This window comes from Grus americana, chromosome 5 (genome assembly GCF_028858705.1).
Source record: "Grus americana isolate bGruAme1 chromosome 5, bGruAme1.mat, whole genome shotgun sequence".
NCBI lineage: Eukaryota > Metazoa > Chordata > Aves > Gruiformes > Gruidae > Grus > Grus americana.
In genome coordinates, this window is record NC_072856.1 from 7558409 (window position 1) to 7579124 (window position 20716).

Below are 20716 nucleotides of genomic sequence, written 5' to 3' on the forward strand. Positions count from 1 at the left end.
ACCTTTAGCTCAAAGACCTCTATGAAGCTATATAGAATATCGTCAAGTAAAATTTGTTGTGGACAGTAGTTTAACATGGACAATATTAGCAGGCAGGAAAAGAGATTTACAACTTGAAGCTGCAAATCACGATGCAGCTGAAGCTGCATCTCTTTGTTCCACCTTTATGCTTATGATTAACCATGTGGTTTGTAATCATACAAATAAATTTTGCTTATTCGAGACAAGGGAGCTTCTTTTCTCAAAATTTTCTTTATAAACTCTAGCCCAAAGTTGCAATTGATATTGTGAGCTCTTTTAAACAGCAATGTGTATTTTCTTGTGATGTATTGTTGAGTTGAATCTCTGCTTTTCTTTCCATATTTCTATGAAATCAAGTATATAGAGTTATTTCAGCTGTTCATGGGACATTTTATTCAATTACAAATACCACCCTTATCCTGGCAGCACGCCTAGAAGTATCTCACTGTGGTTCAGACAATGATCATTAAATGTCATTATTTGTCTCCGTGGAACAAGACAGAGAAGAAAGTCCAGAGTGGGCTAGTTTTTGTTTTCACCTAGTTCTACATGCTTTTGTGTCCTGGAATTCTGCAGTAAAAGAACAAGGGCTGCTCACCGCTGCCCCCTATATCCCTCCACTGTTGGTGTCAACCATACTCATTAAATGGCCATGGGCCAAAAGTTCAATCCTTTAAGCTCTATACACAGATAACTGCAGACAGTTGAAGCTGGCTTAGGCCCAGTTTTCATTTGAAGCATGTGCTGGTCTTTAGGGTTATACGCCCACCCACAGCCCCCAGAAGAGGAAAATGAAATCAGAATTAGACTGTTAGCTTTTGAAATAAGAATATACTTTGAAAATAAATTCTTATGAATTATAAAAAGGTACTTCTTTTGCTTTATATCATGTTTGAGGATGAAATCACATAACATCTTGAGATAGCTAAACTCTTATTACTGACATTTGTATTTTGTTCATGAAAAGGAGTTTCACCCGTCAAGAATTTCTAATTATATTGGCTGGTCATTACAGCATTGCAGATGTGAGCAAGCATAATGTTTAAAGGCAGAAAGAAAAGCTGTATAGTGAGGACTCTTTTCATCATTTTGATGTATGTGCAGATAAATAATGGCAGGGTAGAAAGGAGAGAAATAGAAAAATGTTGGAATGTAGAATTATGAAACCGAGTAACTCCATATTTATTAACTAGTATCTCTTGGATATTTTTTCCTGAAGTTGGGAATGGTGAGGGAGGCAAACAAACCTTCAACCCATTCTTTCATGTTATTTATCCCATAATATATGAAAATGTGTCTTACCATCATAGACTAACCACCAGGGGAGAAATCTGTCATAATTCCAATGCAAAACATTCCCAGCAGGGGCCTTGATCAGTATGGCACTTCAAAGAACAGAACAAAACCAGCTATGTCAAAATATAATTTTTGACGTTTTTAGATGGAGAGTTCTGAATTAGATAGAAGGGTTTGTCTGAGGATTGTCAGTCTATGGAAAAGACACAAACTGAAATTGGATCCTGATCAGAGTTAACCTGTTCTTCTCACTGTTGTTCTTTTAATTCCCAGAGAATTTGTGTGACATCCCTGAGGACATGATTGAAACCTCACTGAAAATATTAGGCCTGATTTTCTTAACAAACATGACTTTAACTGTACTAGGTGAAACATATGTGTTAATGAACAAGGAATTTGTTTGTCCTTAAATGCATGGACTTTTTATTCCTTTTTACTTATTTTATTTCATTCTGTTGTCACAGGAAAAAAAAAAAATCACCCAAATTTCCTTCCAGGTTTGGATTTTCAGTATCATTTTACCAATGTTGGCTAAAAGAGTCATGATAGGGAAATGGATATATTCAAACTTTATGAAAACCATTTGATTTTTACTAAAAATAATAAATATAACCATTCTTTTTGTCATATGACTAAGTAAACAACAGAATTGGAAACACTTTTTTGGTGCTAATCCACGTGGTATGTGGTTTGGTACTCTTCCTTTAAGATAGATGAATTTACATTGCACTAATAAGCTGTTCAGTTGGTTATCCCTGGTCAACTCTTCACGAATTGTGTGAGGCATTTTTTGATTTCTGAATACCATAAAGGTAATTAAGCTTTTTTCCTCTCCACAAAATAATTGTAATGAAAATTTACTTCACCTAAATGTCTAAGTTAGATGCCAGATATGAAATCAACAATTTTCATATATGATTTAGACAGATTCAGGATGAACATATCCTTGCATAACTGAGTAAGTTAACATTAGTGCTATTAAGAGGACTAATGAGTTAGATTTCTGTCTTTACTGTATCTTTTTATCCTTATCTTCTTTTTAAAATGTATTTCTAAACTGACATCACAGAAGAACATATAAAGTAAACTGGAAAACAGAAAAAAATTTGCTTATTCTATCATCAGAAAAAAAAGGAAAAAATCAAGAAAGAAAACAATAAGAGATATTGATGAATGAGTTCTACTTATTGAACTGTTCAAAGATACTCTACAGACCTTTAAAACCCTATTTTATGTCATATGCCATCAACTAAATTATTTTTTAAAAAAATTTATTCATTACCTTATACAAAGAAACAACTTAACATGAATTGGAAAGAAATTAGTCTATGCTTGTTCAAAAATGTGTACTTTGAATGAGGTTGAAAGAGAAAGTAAAAAAAAGAAAAATGCAAACACCACCACAAAACATCCCTTGTAAACATCAGATGGACCAGTTAGAAAAGAATAGCCATTGGCACACTTGGAATTTTGTTATTCCAGTCTGGGCCAGGTTTGCCTTCTCACCATTAGAAGAAAATTCACATCTGCTTAAGTTTTTTTAGTAATATATAATCCCAGCCATTGAAATTAAAACCAGGTGCCAGTTAAATGAAAAGGCGATGTTAAAAAACCCCTACACAATATGTTTTCCATAAGATGGGAGAAGTATAAGAAAGAGGAAAAAAAGATTGTTTCAAGTTATACAGTCAGAGAATCAAGGAACTGAAATTAAAAAAAAAAAAAAAATCATGGAGATAGGATCTTTAACATGATTTCATGCTTCTATATTAGGAGCTGAAAGAAGTTGTACAGCCAACAACACTTCTACTTCTCCCTCATTTATATCAGTATCAGAGAATCTGAGGTGAGACGGTCCATTATGGTTTTCTAGTCTGGTCTCTGTTCTGGATGCATTAGACTTTGGATTTTTTTTTTTCCCCCTTTCTCCATGAAAGACATGTTCTCTCCATGAGACACCAACTGATCATACATTGGTGCCTACTATACAAAGTAAACACGTCAGCAGATAAGCAAACTACCAACACTAAAGAGCAACTGAAAAGATGATCAAAAGGTAGACAGCACTAAAATTTGAAATAAGCAACTGGACTGACTAGATCAGGAGAAGGGAGGACTAGATTTGAGATGGTACAAATGTAGCCGTTGTCACACGAGTTGTGGAATATCTTGTTGGCTAAAATTTGCTGGCAGGAAGTTATTAAAATAATACCTATAACAGTAAACATACACAAGATTACTTCATTTTAGAAAGGCTGTATAAGAGATACAATTTGTTCAGATAAAGGGGACCATCCAATCCCTTAAAATAATTAGCCTCCAAAAAGACAGGTTGGGTAGGAGACAATCTACATAACACGTCATTCATTTTAAGGCTATCCTGGAATAATAAAATATGACTTTTTCTTGCTAGGAAAGAGCAATTTTTATAGTCAATGTTAGGGGAAATGATACTGTCAAAGCAGAGAAAACAACTAATAGAGCATTTGATAGCTGTTTTGCTTTCCAATGGATCCTTTTCATTCATAGAGCTTAAAAGTCATAGTCTGTCAAATAGCTTCAAAACTACAGGAATAATTTTGTGAAACCCCTAAGTATGAACTAGATGTTTCATCCTTCCTTTCTTTCAAGGTCTTTTATATTCAGATGATAGAACTCAAGACTTTAAATTTAGGGATATAAGAGAAGTCATAACATAAAGCTAAACAAAGCAAGACAAATTCTAAAACATTTGAAAATTATGAGGTTAGGAAATACTATTACTTTTTAATTACAATGATGCAAATCTTGAGGAAATGTGAGAATTAAAGTCATAGTTCTCTTTGACCTCATAGAAATTGGAATCAAGTAATTTGTTGAGGCTCCCAATCTCTTAAAGCTACCTTATTTTACAAGGAAAAAGTTGTGAATTTACCACATAGAAATTGCGCTTAATTGAAATGGAGATTGACTCCTAATTGCCTCTGTTGCAAGGGGACACCAGAAATTAAAACAAAACTTTTTTTTGCATACTATAATCTAAATGCTGTACTCCTATATTACTTTTATTGCCATTTATAAAACAGATGGAAGACTACATTTATTTTATCATACTATTTTTAAATAGTATTACACTATTAACAAAAGTGAGCATTTCTGATTTTTGTCCAAGAATGTTAAAAAACCATGCTGTTTGAAATGAATGCTGAAACAATTAAAATTGTATTGCCAAAAAAACCTTTTAGCTCCGGTAAATTCATCTAAACTTCAAAGAATATTCTATTCTCCTGTATTTATTTACAGCGTTGAGTGCTGAGGAACTTTATAGTGAAACAAAGTTTTAATACAATACTAATGTGTTTGAAATCAAACACTGTTGACTTTAATTTTTAGCAACCCCAAAGAATCCCGTGGTTTCATTAGGCAGTTTGAAGGGACAAGGTACGTGTTTTGCTTCGGAAATTTTCTAATGTTTCTTTTTTCTATTTCTAGTAAAAATACAGAATTGTCAAATTTTCTTGTAGCAAATGGTCAGAATGTCTAGTTTTGGAACATACCAAATTGAAATTTTTCTTGAACTTAGAAACTTTTTTTTTTTTTACAGTAGCTTATTAGACTCTTGAATTTTTCACAGCATGGTCCAAAATCTACAAATTCAGGTGTAGTCAAGTGCCTACAGCTTTCATTTGCTAAAGACAAGGAGTAGAGATTACGCATTTATTTAACAATATTACAATAGCTAGTGGTCGGGGCATTCTTCTGACAGTGGCAGTCTTGGATTTTTATCCTTGATTTCATATTTTCTCCAATGACTCTGTAACACAAAATGTGCATACAAACTTAGGAATAGGCAGTAGAAGCAAAGTTTATTTCATTTCAGATTTGCTGTGAGCCACAATACAATGGGCATCTCATGATCTTTGAGCCTTCTAAGTTTAGGCACTTCCAGGAGCTGATGTCAGCAAATAAGCAGTGGTTTCAGACTTGGGCATCTAAATTCTCATTTATGTCCTGGACAGGTAAGCCCATTACCCAGTTTTGCTCTAAGTGCCTAGCTCATGTGTGTAAAGGCTGAGTTTAACAGGGCTGGGAGATAGTAAAGAGTAAAACAAATAGAAATTGATTCCAGTAGTAGGGTCAGGAAGCATCGGTGAAGGGCAGACTCTGTACCAAGCTCTTTCAGGATGAAACAAGAAACTATTGTATTCAAGCCAAAACATATGGCGGGAGGAAGAGGAGGAGCTGCTTGCCAAGCCAAATATAAAGAGGCACTGCTCCTGAATTTAAGGAGCAACGGTAGATGGGAGAAGAGCAAAAATGAGTTTTTCTCTGATGATTTAAGAAATATTTATGATAGATCTTTCTCAGAGAGAAGGGGATTATTGGAATATCACACTACTACTCAGCGTTTCTTAAGAATAATTACTTTTTTCCCTGTTCTGCCCACATGCTTGATACTATGTCAGCATAAAAGAAGGCATAGCTCATGTTTGAAGTAAGTAATTTTTCATTAAGAGAGTCATGAATCTTGTGACCAGCAGCAGCAGTCTTCAAACTGCCCAAACCAGAGTTTCTAACTATAACTTATTCAAGATTCTTAATTATCTACAGTAGGTTCTGAAAACAATACCGTAACATACAAATGAATTTGAAGATGAGAGATCATAGTTGGCCGTACAACAGTGGTATTAGACTCCGAAATCTGCTTTCTATTACATTTTAGTGTGCTTGGCCTTTTAGCATGTGGGGTTTGGTGAGATCTTAAGGAATACGTAATTATTATATTTTTAGACATATGGTGAAGTAACTTCATTGACAATTAGATATTCTGAAATTAAATTGGACTCAAAGATTTTCACAAAACCTAATATATGGCATTGTTATGGGAAAAAACCCCAAACCTCAGACCATCCTTTACCTGAAATACCTTAACGATCCCCCCCCACCCCCGTTAAAAATGTCCTTTCTATGAATGAAAATTTAACAGAAATTCTTCCTTTTCAGCACATCTAAATTAGCATGTTAAAAAAAGATGACCCATGGGAAATTTTGACTTTTTTAACTCTGCATATCATTGTCTGTTGTGATACCAATTGTGAAAGAATGTCAGCTTTTGAGAAGACATCTGCAACCCAGGAATCTCATAAAATTGACCTACCCTTTTACTTGCTGATGCAGCATCATAAAACAGTAGCACACCATGAAAATCCTTTCCCTCCAGTAAAGAACCAAATGAATTTTTAAATCATTGTGGGGAAGTTTGCATCTTGGTTTACTACCATTTCCTGTCAAAACAGGATTCATTTTTTCTTAAACTTTTGCATTAATCTTGAGCATCAAATTCAATTCCTCTCCCCCCTGCTCTGTTCTGTTACTCTATATTACTTTGGCAGTATTGTTTTCAGCACCTGAAATATAATGCAATTACAGGAATTTCCTCAGCTGAGGCCCTGTTTGGTTACCTCTGGGGAAGATCTGCCAGTGGGGTTTGCGACAGGAGTAAGCAGAGTTCTCCACGAGCAAGGAGGGAGCAGAAAGTTCAGCTCCTTGGGAAGACGCTCTGCTGCAGTGTCTCGTCAGTACTCTTTTCATTTCCAGCTCTAATGAACACAGCCATGACGGGCGTGTACAGAGAGATGGCCCTCCAGTGACGCAGGCAGAACACAGTAAGGGCAAATATCTCTGAGACAGGAAGGTGGGTAAAGCCATTGTGTAATTCACTGCAAAGCATAAGACAAGGCAAAACTAATAGGGTGAAAATGGAAAATTTAACTAAGTGTATAAATTTGGAGGAACTCCCAACTCCAAGACTGGCACATTAGAATGAAGTCTATATAGGCAATGCAGAATAAAAGCCACAAGGTAGTGATTTTTAAATCTTATTAGTATATTATGTGGGATTTTTCTCTTTGGCTGAAGCTTCTTTTTTTTATTATTTACTGCATTGAACGTATGACTGAAATATGTGTGTACTACCTAATATGCTGCTTCTCTCAAAACAGTAATTTAAGATGAATCTCATTTAAAACCCTCTTTCTGAACAGATAAACAAAGCGCTAATGTATTTTTAATGAGGTAAGGTGATTTCTTGCTGTGCAAATGTGCCTAGACCTGTAAAAACACCGTTTTCATTCTACCCAGTGAGGATAATGAGTATTTATCAATGCATCATTGTCCTATTTGCTGGTGAGGCTGACCTAGTGAGCTACATATAAGAACTAGGGACTCCTCTGCCAATAAAACGGTCTGTATTGCTGTTCTGAAATTGCATTTTTTTTTTTTATTGTTTGAAGTATTATAATGTCATTGACATAAATTTCCACAATCTCGTTTGTATGAATTACAGCTTTTGGTTGAATTTGTCATTACTTCTGGTGGGGTTGGGGGTTTGTTTGTTTGTTTTGCTTTGGGGTTTTTTGTTTGGGTTTTTTTTTTACTTATGCTTCCCTGTTACTGCTGCTGGTCGCATTCAAAATGGCATCCAACAGAACTGTGGGGAATTTTCTTGGGTTTCACCATGCTCTGAATAGTTTTTCATGGTCAGAACAAAATCACACTCTTTCTGAAAAATCTTTGCTGTCATGTCATTTCTTCAAATATAGAATCAGTCGCTTAGCAGTTTTGATTTCTCTCTCTCTTTTTTGTTTTAATCTTTGTTTTCAGAGGAGGTATGGAAAGGATTGAAAAAGAACAATAAAAGTGTTCTCAAAGCACAACATGATAATATTTTTAGAAAACAAAGCCAGAAAGAAGGTTGAAAAAATACCTGAAATGCAGCTTCCGAAATACAGAAATTTCCCCACAGAAAAATGAGAGGAAACAAATCCTCCCCAAATGAAAGTAAATTGTACTCTTTATCCAAACCCATCCGAACCTCTTTGGTTCTACTTAACATGAAGCACTCTTGATACCTTGGGACATTTCAGTTATTATTATATATTAGACCCTTCAGATCATAGGAGAATAAGATGATAAAGATGATGAGCAAAAATGCATGATTTTGTGTATTTTTACATTATACTGATGTATTTCAATTTTTTTTCCCCTGAGTGTTATTTAAATTGGTTTCTGACATTTACATATTATTATTACTATGATTATTACTTGTTGGGCTATGGCTTTTGTTTTCTTTTTACGTTTTAGCCATGGTAACAGGGAGAAGTTCTAATCTGGATCACAGACCTATTGCAACTTTATTTTGTAATTTTTCAGGAGGGGGGGGATATTGTATTTTACACTAAATAAATTCTATTAATTTCTTATTGTCTTCCTAATTTTTAATTTATGCTAGTCATGGCATTATTACTCATACCTAAATTTAGCAAAGCCCTAAAGTACTGAGTTATCTAATTTGATATAAGGCAATGGAAAAGTTCAAATTTATGTAAAATTTCTGCTTTTGGGCACAGGTATAATATAAGCAGAAAATTGCAAGGAAAAGGCATACTTTGATCAATAGGCATTTGAATTAATATCTAAATGGTTAATGTATATTGCATACAAAAAGATAGATCAGAGAGAATCTTGGAAACTATTTTCCTTTCATTTCCTATTTGTTTAAAAACTGCTTCCATAAAATAATGATTAATTCTAAATTGGACTCCAAGAGGTTTTTAGCACTGCTAAATTTGCAAGAGTATTTAGTGAATTATTGGCACTTAGTTTTTTCCAGTTGGGAATTCTTGTGGAAATATACATATTTTTTAAAATATCTAAGGCCAACTTAGCTAATCAGTAATAACAAATACTGATCTCAGTGTGCAGATTCTAGACAAAGACAAGGGAACGGTTTTAGGAGCATTTAGTTTCAATGAATGGACATTACATTTTTGAAGAAAACTGAGCACTGCCATCTTTTGTTGAAAGAGACTAACTGCAGCATTCAACTGTCAATATTTGGATCGGTACTGATTTGTATACACTACTTTCAGAAAGTTTGTTTACTGCTAAGACAGATGTTTTTTCTTACTAAACACAAGAAAGAACATTTTCTGTATTTGGTGAATATTTGCTGAGGGAGAAAACTTCAAGCATGAACACAGTTATGAACAAGAGTCAGGCCAGGACCTATACTCCTATACTATACTTTTATAAGTGAAACTACTTCAGGCTCAATCCATAAGAATAAATACGATCTTTTTTATGATAAAGACAATACATTGAAGTTTGATTTGTTAATATAGCTGATATTTTTAAGAAAAAAAAAAAAGTACCTACCTGTAACCTGTACTGCTGCTGAATCACAGTGTATATTCTGAGGAGATCAAGTCTAGGGTGGTCAGGTCTTTGCTTTCTGTTTTGTAGCTCAGGAAGAAAAGGGTGAAATGAAAAATGGCAGGTAAAGTACATGAAAATGCAGAAACTTTTACGTCTCAAATTTTACTACTTGTGCATTATGGCATCTTAACAGGGACTGGTGTTTCATGATCAAAGGAGCTTTAAGAAATAGCTTAGTGAAATTCCATAGTGCCTTTCAAAACTGGGAGTCCCGTGGTTATAAACTGTTTATCCAAATCTTCATTTTCCTAAGTATAAAGACACGTTGGGTCTACACCTTCCATGTTTGTATGCATGATTTGATCATTTATATCCATTACTCATTTGAGTTCTTTCTGTCACTTTTGCAGAACTGCCACCAGCCAATCCTAAACTGCAGTAGGGAGTGTGAAACCTGAATTCTCCTCCACAGTTGTGGCTGTAAAGTCTTCTTGATATTCCCCATTCAGATGCCACCCCAGTTCGAACACTGGGCATATCTGAAAGGGCAACCACTATAGTCTTGCTCTATTCAAGCCCCAGATAATCTAAGCTCAGTAGGCAGTGCTGCTTTTTTTTTTTTCCCCTCCTTGGACTATGCAAATCTATACTATAAATATGTCACTTTGCTTTACAAGCAAAATTGTTTTCTAAACCACTGTCAATACTTTAATACAAAATGTCTTTTCCTTTGGCCTCTCTGAATTTAGTTCCTAGCTTACAGTGCTTGACTAGACATTGGGAAATCTGATTTATTTAGTTCTTAATTTTTAAATGGTCCATTTTCTTTAAAAAAGGATTGAATCAAAACATTATTTTCCTTTATTTATATTTTACATGTACAGGGAATTAACCAGCTTGTATAAGACAAGTAACAAACACTATCAGATCTCAGTCTTTTTATCTGTCAAGAGCCTAAATTTAGTAATATTCCAGTAGCTTGTATGAAGGAGCTTTGGAAAGGGCATTAAATGCCGAACAGCTCATCTTGTAAAAAAATCAAGTGGGAAAGAAGTCCACTCAGGTTTAAGACATAACCCTCTCCTTCCAGTTACCAGGACCTTTGTGTTTCAGTGTCATCTATAGTATTTGTGCCTTCCACAAGTCTGAAGGTAAACAGATCAGTATTGCTGATGGCTGTGGCAAGTCTCTGAGTAAGTAGACTAATTATATGACTTCATGTATATATTTGGATGTGTGGGGCATGACTGGTGTGAGCCTGAACTTAGGAAAGAAGAGACCTACAACCTCCTGTTATTCATCTATGGAAAGGCCTACAGACCTCTGCCTTGGCCTGAAGGCTATCCTAAAATCTGAGATATAATATTTAGATAAATATTCTCATAACTCTAGAATTCTATAACTCTCACTTCTTTCAAAATCCAAAATCCAATTTGTGGAATAAAAATCTCTCTATATATAATCCATTTTGATAAGAAATAATTAGACTCTAAACATATTAATATATACTTAATACATTAATATGTTCAATCAATGAGCTTATCATGCAACTTCTATTCTTAGTTTTCCCAACAGTCTATGGTAATGACCGTTTCACAGTCTCAAAAAATGAACTGCAAAAATCTCATTTGCCTCTATGAGTAAGAAGTATTTGCTCAAACAGCAAAATGTTAATGAGCACACTCCTATTAATCTCTGTGTCTTGTTGACACAACTTGTTAACAAGGTTTCACATAAAAATTACTGAGCAATTTCATTCTATGTCCTTAGCTTTCTTGGATATGTAAGCACTGAATTTGGAAAGACATAAATGCCACTTATTTATGTTGTCTTTATGTAACCTCTCTTAGAGATTTGGCCATGCCAATGTTTTTATGAATATTAGCACAATTACACATTAACAGAATGCCCAAGCACCCTAATTATTAGTTTACTACTAATATATAGTTCAAGACATGTGCTGGAGGTATAGTTTAATAAATACATTCATTCTGTCTGAGCAATTTTTGCATAAAATGGAGTGGTGGTGTTTGTATTTTTTAACCTAATAATATAAACAAACACAGTTGAGCGATTGTTATAGGAAAGGAAAAGAGTTTCTGCCTCAGTCAAGGCTAAAGTCAGTTGTCAACTGATAAAAAAAAAATCAAGTTTGTGCACATAATTCACTCTTAGCTGCCTTTACAGATCAGGAAGAGTTACTTTTCTCTAAAAGAAATAAAGTTTCTAGAAAAAAATATGCATGATAAGTGCTAGAGCTCCTCCAAAGTAACATACTCAGTTAGGGTAAAAATGAGAACAGTGATGCTCTTCCTGGATAAGATGGCATCTCTGCCTTCTACTAAGTGAGGCACAATAGGCATGCCCTATATGCATTGCTACCTCTCAGTTCAGTTCTTCATGCAACAAAATTTCCAGCTCTAGTTTGTTAAAAGTTTGCATAGCAAAATCCTAAACTAAGTGTGTGGTTTGGGGGAATTTTTTGGCTTTTTTCGTAATAAAAAAGCATGATTTTTGAAAACTGAATATGTTGAGCTGCTTATGGGCAATGCAAAAAACTCATCATAATAACAAATGTAAAAGCAATACAAATCATTCGTTCAACAATCATAATGCATTTCCTCCTCCACAGACCAGGATTTTCAAACTCTTCCCCCATATACTGTAGAATGGCGGTAAAGCAGCCACACGCTGCTGCAAGTGAAATTACTAGGCTGGAGAAGTCAGGCATATCCTAGAGTTCTTCTAGTTCATTCATGATCTTGCACTTTCCTTACTAAGTTCTGCTTCCCAAGTAATTAGGTGGTATCTACTTACATGCAGTAGACTAACCTCTGCCTCATGCATTCATGCCTCATTTCCTCATTTAATGCTCTTTTCAGTCTTGTTATTTATTTTCTTTAATATTACACTTCCAGCTCTATAGCCAGATGAGTCACACTCATTGCCATCCACAACAGCACTCTCCAAGGCCTGTGAAACAATAAAGTAATTTATAAAAGCTTTTCCACTGAAGTTATATACAGTCAGAGAAGCTAACCTTTATTTTAGTGGTACTTGAATTAGGATGAAGTTCCATTCAGAAAAGATTATTCATAATAAAATACAGAAGAACAGCATGTATTTTATATTAAAAAAAAAAAAAGAACCCACACCACCACAACATACCAGGATAGTTGCGTGAGACACAGTAGCTTACACTCGCAGATTTTTTTTTCATTCAAAAACATAAAAAATAAAAATAGACTGAAAATTTCAGTGCACTTTTCTTCTTTGCCATAGAAAAGAGGAGATCAAGTTCTCAGAAGTTCCTACACTAAATGCAGAATGACTGATTTATTTTCTTCACAACTGAAGAGTAATTTCTCATTTCAAAATATTGTTTCCTCTGTGTTCAGCTATCGTTATGTGCATACGATCATTACATTTTACAATTAGAATTTGGCATGAGAAAGTAATTGTTATTTTCCTGAAGGTGACATTGACAGAGAGACAATAAAATGCCTATGAGATAAAAAAGAGGTAATCCCTTCCAATATACAGAAAAAATCTTGCTAGCCAAGAACCCAAACACAGAAGAATCTATTTGCCTGTAACAGAGGGGGAACTCCTATAAATTTTCCGTGAAGGAAACTATCATTGTTTCAATTACATTGATAGAAACTTGACCTGTGAAAGTTTAGTACATTCTCTTTTTCTGTCATTGTAACCACAAGTTTCAGTTTATTAATTATGATAGGAATATACTGGATAAGGCGATGGAAGAATTATTGTTATTATTGCTCTTACTTTTCCTCGCTCCACTAGCTTCCACTGGAATTAACATCAGTACATCCAAACGCATATACTGCTTATCTGTACTTACGTTGCCCAAACTGTTCTGTAAAATTTAAGTAAGCTTCAAGCTGCTGGCCTCCTGTGATGATAGTTTATAAAAATCACCTGCTGAAGACATTCAGTCAAATATTCAGTAAAGTACAAGTCAGAATACAGCACTGCCGATTTCAGTGCGACAGTGCCTTTTCTGCAGGCATCACGGTCTGCCATGTTTCTGTCTCCAAGTCTGCAAAGCATAGGATGAGTTGTCCTATTTACAGTTGTTGATGTGAGTAGGGCACAAATACTTAACAGCATTTGCATATTAAGAAAGATATCTCTTATCTTGCTAGGAAAAGAAAAAGTATTTAATAATATGTGCATACAGAATTCAGAGTCTAATGTTGTGTAGCTGATGAATTTGGTTGACTTGGGTTCCAGATGACAAATACAACCTTGATCAGACAAATATTGCCAAAATGGAGAAAATATTAGCATATTGTTGTTGTGTTTTAATACATAAATAAATAAATTTATGTTGTATGGTAGAGGAGCTGGAAATAAAATTAAGGATCTAGACTCCCACACTTCTAATCTGAAGCTCAGAACATACATAAAATGAAAGTATTTTGCCAGAGCAAAAAGGTGACTAGACAACCAACACAAAACCACCAACGGAATTACAAACTGGCGTTTGTGTCCCTGTGAAGAGTATTCCATTCCCATTTAAGATGTTTTTATTTCATTCAAAATTAAACAAGCATTACTTGACACATTCAAATATTGGAAGTTTTCACTAGTTTTAAAAAAAAAAACCCACACCAAAACATTAAAAGTATCATTTAAATAACATTACAAAGCTATTAAAAAATCAGAGCATAAAATTTCATGCTTGCAGAAGATGACTGTACTGGTTTGGGCTGGGATAGAGTAAATTTTCTTCACAATAGCTACTATGGGGCTGTGGTTTGGGTTTGTGCTGAAAACAGCGTTGATAACACAGGGATGGTTTCATCACTGCTGAGCAGGGCTTACACAGAGCCAAGGCCTTTTCTGCTCCTCACACCACCCCACCAGCGAGTAGGCTGGGGGGTGCACAAGGAGGTGGGAGGGGACACAGCTGGGACAACTGACCAAAGGGATATCACATACCATATGACATCATGCTCAGCACATAAAGCTGGGGGAAGAAGAAGGAAGGGGGGGATGTTTGGAGTGGTGGTGGTTGTCTTCCCAGGTAACCGTTACACGTGATGGAGCCCTGCTTTCCTGGAGATGGCTGAACACCCGCCTGCCCATGGGAAGTGGTGAATGAATTCCTTGGTTTGCTTTGCTTGCGTGCGCGTCTTTTGCTTTACCTATTAAACTGTCTTTATCTCAACCCACGAGTTTTCTCACTTTTACTCTTCTGATTCTCTCCCCCATCCCACTGTGGGGGAGTGAGCAAGCGGCTGTGTGGGGCTGAGCTGCTGGCTTGGGCTAAACCACGACAATGATGAAGGGGAACACATATTTTATCCTACCTAAAAATCTACTTTTCTCTTCTTATAAATTATGTCATGAGATTTACATAATAAAGTTTAATTAAAATAATTTTTCATACCTGCATACTTCTGAAGACCATGGCACATTACACGTCTATGGAAACGTCACATACACGATTTTCAGTCTTACTGTGTGGAAAATGTTATATTTCTGTAATATTCTATAAGAAACAAACATAATCGTCTTTGGCTGTACACTGACATTGTTAGCAGAGTCCTTTACAACAACAGAGTACATTCTGTAATTTTCCCTAGAGCTGAAACTCTTTCAAATGAACATGAGTCAGGCAGTACTTTCGGGAATAATGTTGCAAAGTTGTAAATGCTGCTTACCATTCCCATGAATACTGCCTTTTGGAGGAGGTACTTCAACTGTCAGAAATGATGTGAACTCTAGTTTGGTGGAGTACCCGGTAGCATAGTGATATTTTCAAAGACATTGCTGTATGTTGTCTTGCTAACTTTGAAAAGAAACAGTTATTTAGGTTGACAAACGAAAGGAGGGTTGCACAAACCAAATACATGAAATCAATTTAAATACGGGCTTAGATTCAAAGCTCATTGGCACTTTTTGATTCAGGATAATTTTATATTAAATATTGGTTATTCAAAATCTAACACCAGCCTGTTTGCTGGAGAGGCGCTAACAACAGAGCTTGATTTTGAGCACTCTGATGGTAGTTCTCAGACCTCTTCTAAACTTAAAGACACATGCTCAGCTCTTCCACCTTCTTCTAGGAGCCTGCCCTACTATAATTGTGCCTTCTATTTGGAACTCTAGCCATAGATTAAAATTATTTACTTTAATAATTAAACTCTTATCAGAAAAGCCGGAAAAAGCACAAGGTGGCATAAAAAGAATTAAATAAATCTGAATTCAACATGAATTGTTTACTTCTTTCTGCCAATATTATTACCCTTCCAGGAGAAGCTTTCTTCTTATTTGATGATGATATCACAATTGTTTATTTCAGTTTAGGCTTCATAAAGGCCTTCTGGGGGTAGATGCTGTACTGGATTTTTGATGTTTTTGCTAATTTCTGTCAATATTGAACTTATTTTTTTTTTTAAAAAAGAGGTGTACAATAATATTTTCAAAATTGTCATGTTTCAAATGACTATTTAGAGTATTTCACTGTGTGGCAAGACTCATATTTCATAAACTCCTTGAAGATACGAGCAATTTTCATAGAATGGGTGAATACATAGAGTTGATTTATTATAACAAGTGTTCTAAGTAACTTTTTTAAAGGGTGTGATACAAAGCTGGGTTTTCCAAAGTTGTCTACAGTTAAAGTTTTCAAAATCTCTTGTCCTGTATGTCCTTATGCCTTACATAGTATTGCTAGTCTGTGTTTAAGGAATGATACATGAAGGGCCGTTAGGAAGTTGTGCTGTAGGGAAAGACTTTTCTCTGAGTCATGAACAGTGCTGAACCATAGACTCATTAATCTGATTAAAAGCTTAGCTTGTTATAGCCCAGCTGGTTATGCAATTTTTAATTAATACATAGCTTGTCTGAGATCTCATTAATTGAAGTTATTATGTATTTTATTTATTTTCATGACTTTTTTATCTAAACTGTTGCATTATTATGCTGTTCGCATCATTAGATATGCCACTGGCCATGCATGTGCAACACCTGCATGTTTGCAACATAATCTTTCAAATGCTTACTAGATATTTAGTTGAGTTGTCAGCTTTTTGGCATGGTTTGGAATTATGAATCACTTGAAAGACTAATATATTGTATAGCTTCAGTGCTTGCCCCTTTTCTGCATCCATTTTGAAAAATAATTATATAACTGCAAAGTACTGCTAATAAAGAAGCTTATAATGGAATTTACAGAATGCTTTGAAAGAAACTTCCTTTCTCTCTTTTTTTTTTTTTTTAAATAAATTCAAATAGGATATAGTTAACAAAACCATCCACTGAAAATTTAGTTTTAGAACTGCACATACTCCTTTCCCTGGTGGACAAAGTCATTAAGGCACAGTGATAAGATTATTCTTTCTATAAATTGCTCAGTATTACATACCATCAGCAATAGATAAAATATTATTCTGAATCACCTCAATAGATGCCAAGTCAGTAGGTAGCAAATAGGCAGTAACAGGGGGAAAAAGAAAAAAAAAAAACAACAAACCAAAACCAACCCCCCCCCCAAAAAAACCCCAAACCATAAACAAAAAAACCAAAACACTGAAAAAACAATGTTGAAAGAAACTCTACAGCAAAAGGAAAAACATTAACACTGCAAAGCCAACTCAGTTAAAAGCTTTGGTTCATATTATCCTTAGATGAACTATCAACACCATTTTTAGTAGGAATAAGTGATGATTCGAGTCATATCCAATCTACTGTCTGTAGTCAATGCAGAAAGTTGATCTGTGTCATAAGAGATGCAGGAAACATCCTGGAATCTGACTCTATGTGGAGAGAACAGTAATGAAAAATTTTCTCCAAGACCTAAGGTTTCTTATTTGCAGAGCCCTTGCTGACAGGCTTATGTTAGACATGGCATGTCTGGAAAGCTTGTCATCGTCTGGCTCTCCTATAATGTACTCTGATTCTGCAAAGAGCTGCTTCGTAACTCAATTACACTTCACTGGGAATATAACATTTACTAATAAGGAACTGTGAATGACAGACAAATTCTTAGAGTTGGGGTGGGCTCGAGACCTTTCTGTCAGAATTGCATGTACTTCTGTCTCATAGACAAACGCACCTTTTTTGGAGATGGCAAATGCTGTTTCAAAGCTTGCCACTTTTGCCATGCATTGCAAAGATGTATCCTGAAGGTCAAATGGAAAAAGTAAATCGAGATTTTCACTTTCTATATGTAGCTATCAAACAAATTCTGAAAATCTACATAGGCAAAACTTCTGCTAGTGCTGCATAAGAACATATAAATCTAAAAAAACCCCATAATAACTGAGTCCAGAGGAGCTTAAGTAGAAAGCAACTATTGCTGGTAAGGTATTTTTCTGAGCATCGAACTTACTTCAGTGGATTCATCTAAAATATGCCAGATGGGACTTAACCAAAGGCAACAGTTTTCTGGGAAGTGACTATTATGCTAGCTGAGAAGCTATCAAAACCATGATCAGAACTGTTTACCCACGGCTTTCTTGTGAAACATGATAAACTCCTTTTTTAAAATCTGGGCCATACATCCCCTGTCTAGGTACTCAGGTCCCAAGAAATAACACCAGATGGAAGAGAGAGTTAAAGCAGCTTTCTGGGATTGTGACATTTCAGGCTTTCTAGCGCACGGACACATTCTTCTACCTGATCAGTGCTCAACTTACACAAAGAACAAGAGGCAGTCCTATCAAAAAATGTATGAGAAATTTGGCACATGCCACATTAAGGCAAAAATCGTACTGAGATGCATCTGAAAAAGGAAGTACAGTCATATAGCAATAGAAACATCTAAATCATAGAGCTGAAAATAATTTTGAATGTAAAATGGCATACAAATTAACTGGTATAATTCAACACAGTGCTATCACTCCTCTATCCTGTCTCACAACATGCTGTTGAACCTTCATCCAAATTAACTTGCACCTTTCTTTGACATTGTCATGGTCCTTTCATCTAGTACGGGGCGATGATAACAGTTTATCTGTATTTTAACAAGATACAATCTTGTCTTTAAATGAGGATGAGCTAAGCAGGCAAGGTTTGAAAGATTCATACTCATGGATCTTTGAGCTGAGAAGCATGCAAAGTCATGCACGAGATTGACCAAGTAATTAGGATTTGAAAATGTTAGTGGTTTAGAAGTGTTTTATTAGGTGTTTCAATATACAACTATAAAATATTTTGACTCAGGATTTTTTTTTAAACAAGAAAACAACACCAAAAAAAAACCTACTCATGAAAGAAAAATGTATATTCTTTTGGTTTTTCTCCTTTATTACATATGGTAATCTCTCTCTAATCTGCATGGTGATTAAGTGGATAGTCTCTCCATTATTTAGTGCTTTTACTTTAAACAGACCTCATCTATGGAATCATGAATTACAATTCCACGGACAATGGAATAGATCCAGTAGGCCCCTCACTTGTATGGCCACTGCGATTTTACATCTGTAAAGCATCATGAGTTATGTAAATATACTTCATCTATTAACTGATCAGAGTTTACAAGTAGTTCTAGATTTGCTCCAGAGGGCTCAGCTGATGTATGTACTGAGTTGTCTGACATCAGGTGTTTTGGTTTTGAATCTGGTTTTCCACTAGACAGTTTTCAATGATTTTTTTCCCCGACTTACTATACTTACAGGGAATCATACAGAAAACTTCATCCAAAACCCCTTAAAATTTACCTGTTCGCCACTACGTGCAATTGGACTAGATGATTGTTGAAAGTCCCTTCCAGCCGGAACTAGTCTAGTCTACTCTATTAAAATACTTTACAGAGTTGTAGGAAATAAATGACGTGTCCTTCTCTAGAAAGAGTTTTGTTAGTTTCGCTGACACTACAACTGCAGCGTTGAAAAAAGAAGTTTTCCTTACAGCAACTCTTACCTTGTAGTAGTACATGAAGTTCCCAGCTTGAAGTACATCTACTTTTCACATTCATCTTAACCACTAAAGACTTCCCAAGCAGAAAAATGTAAATCGCTTGTGTGAAGAAATTGGATTTTCTGGAAGAACAAAATCAAAGTGAATAAAGAGCCTAGATTTACTTTAAAGGACATCTAACAGCATAATATTCCTTTAAAATCCCAGTCCAGTTATTGTAATTGTGCATTTTACCCATCACTCAAATAGACACAGGATTTACCTCAGAAAAAAACCCCAAATATCATTTTACAGTTCTATAGGAAATAACAGGAAAATGAACAGCTTATTGATTGTTAAAGAACTAGTCCTTCCAAAACAAATTTCTAGAAGACAGCAATTCTGTAGCCAAAAGCTAGTGTAGTGAGTTAGTGAACCATAAATAACCACTTTTCACTGTCTTTATGGCTGCCCTGACTGTTTCTCAAGAGAAGCTTGGATGACTTTTTTTTTTTGTTTCTGAAAACAATGAAAATGTAAAGTAGTAATCAGAATATAAAATTTTTAAATTTTTATTTATTTTTTTAAAGTAAAAACTTCAAAGTGTCTGTTTGGGGAAAAAAAAATAATCTTGAATTGAACTTACTTTTTAGCAAAGTTAGCATATCAAGAGACAAAACTGTCCTCAGCTGCTGCAGGAAAAATGGACCATCCAAGCAAAAAACATCCCAAGAGAAAAACTTCACAAATGAAAAGAACTGTGGAAGACACTTAGCTATTTCTGAGATGGAATATTTTGTTGAGCTAGAGATGACTGAACTTACTTGGGTGGAAAGACTTAAAAAAAAGGAAAACTGGCTGGGATCAAATAACCATGGCTCAGTATTTTTTTTTTTTTTTTTATTTTAGGATGAGCTTATTTGGGTCTGGTTGGTTGTGCTTAGCACAGTTGCATCCTTCTGGGCAAATTGCTATACAAAATACATCTCAGAACAAAGAATTTTTTTGAAAGACATAGATGACATATAGCAAGGACAAGTTTCTGTGTTCACTGGGAGTCTTATCTTCCCAGATCATGGCAGAATTTGCCTTGTGGTCTCTGAGCATAATTCTACCAGTAATGATGATTTTTTTTATAGAAGACATTTATTCATGAACATTCAGAACTAAAAGAAATAGTTATATCTTTTAAAAAAGTGACAAAGTATTTAATGCTCCTGGGGCACAGAAACCAGACCAGTATATGCTTTGGACAGCTTATTTATATAAAGCATAAGATAAATTGTAAGATCACAAAAAGATATGAATAATACATATGTTTTTTATCTGT

At 35.0% G+C, this 20716-nt stretch overlaps 1 long non-coding RNA gene across 1 annotated transcript in view; it reads right to left on the reverse strand.

Annotated features, from left to right (window-relative positions):
• Positions 1–14605: 14605 nt before the first annotated feature.
• Positions 14606–20716, reverse strand: part of LOC129207642 (uncharacterized) — a 58876-nt gene continuing 52765 nt past the window's right edge. The window contains exons 2-3 of the long non-coding RNA XR_008577496.1: positions 19411–19529; positions 14606–15002 (exon numbers count right to left, since the gene is read on the reverse strand). This is a non-coding gene — a long non-coding RNA (uncharacterized LOC129207642). The remainder of the gene's footprint in view (positions 15003–19410; positions 19530–20716) is intronic.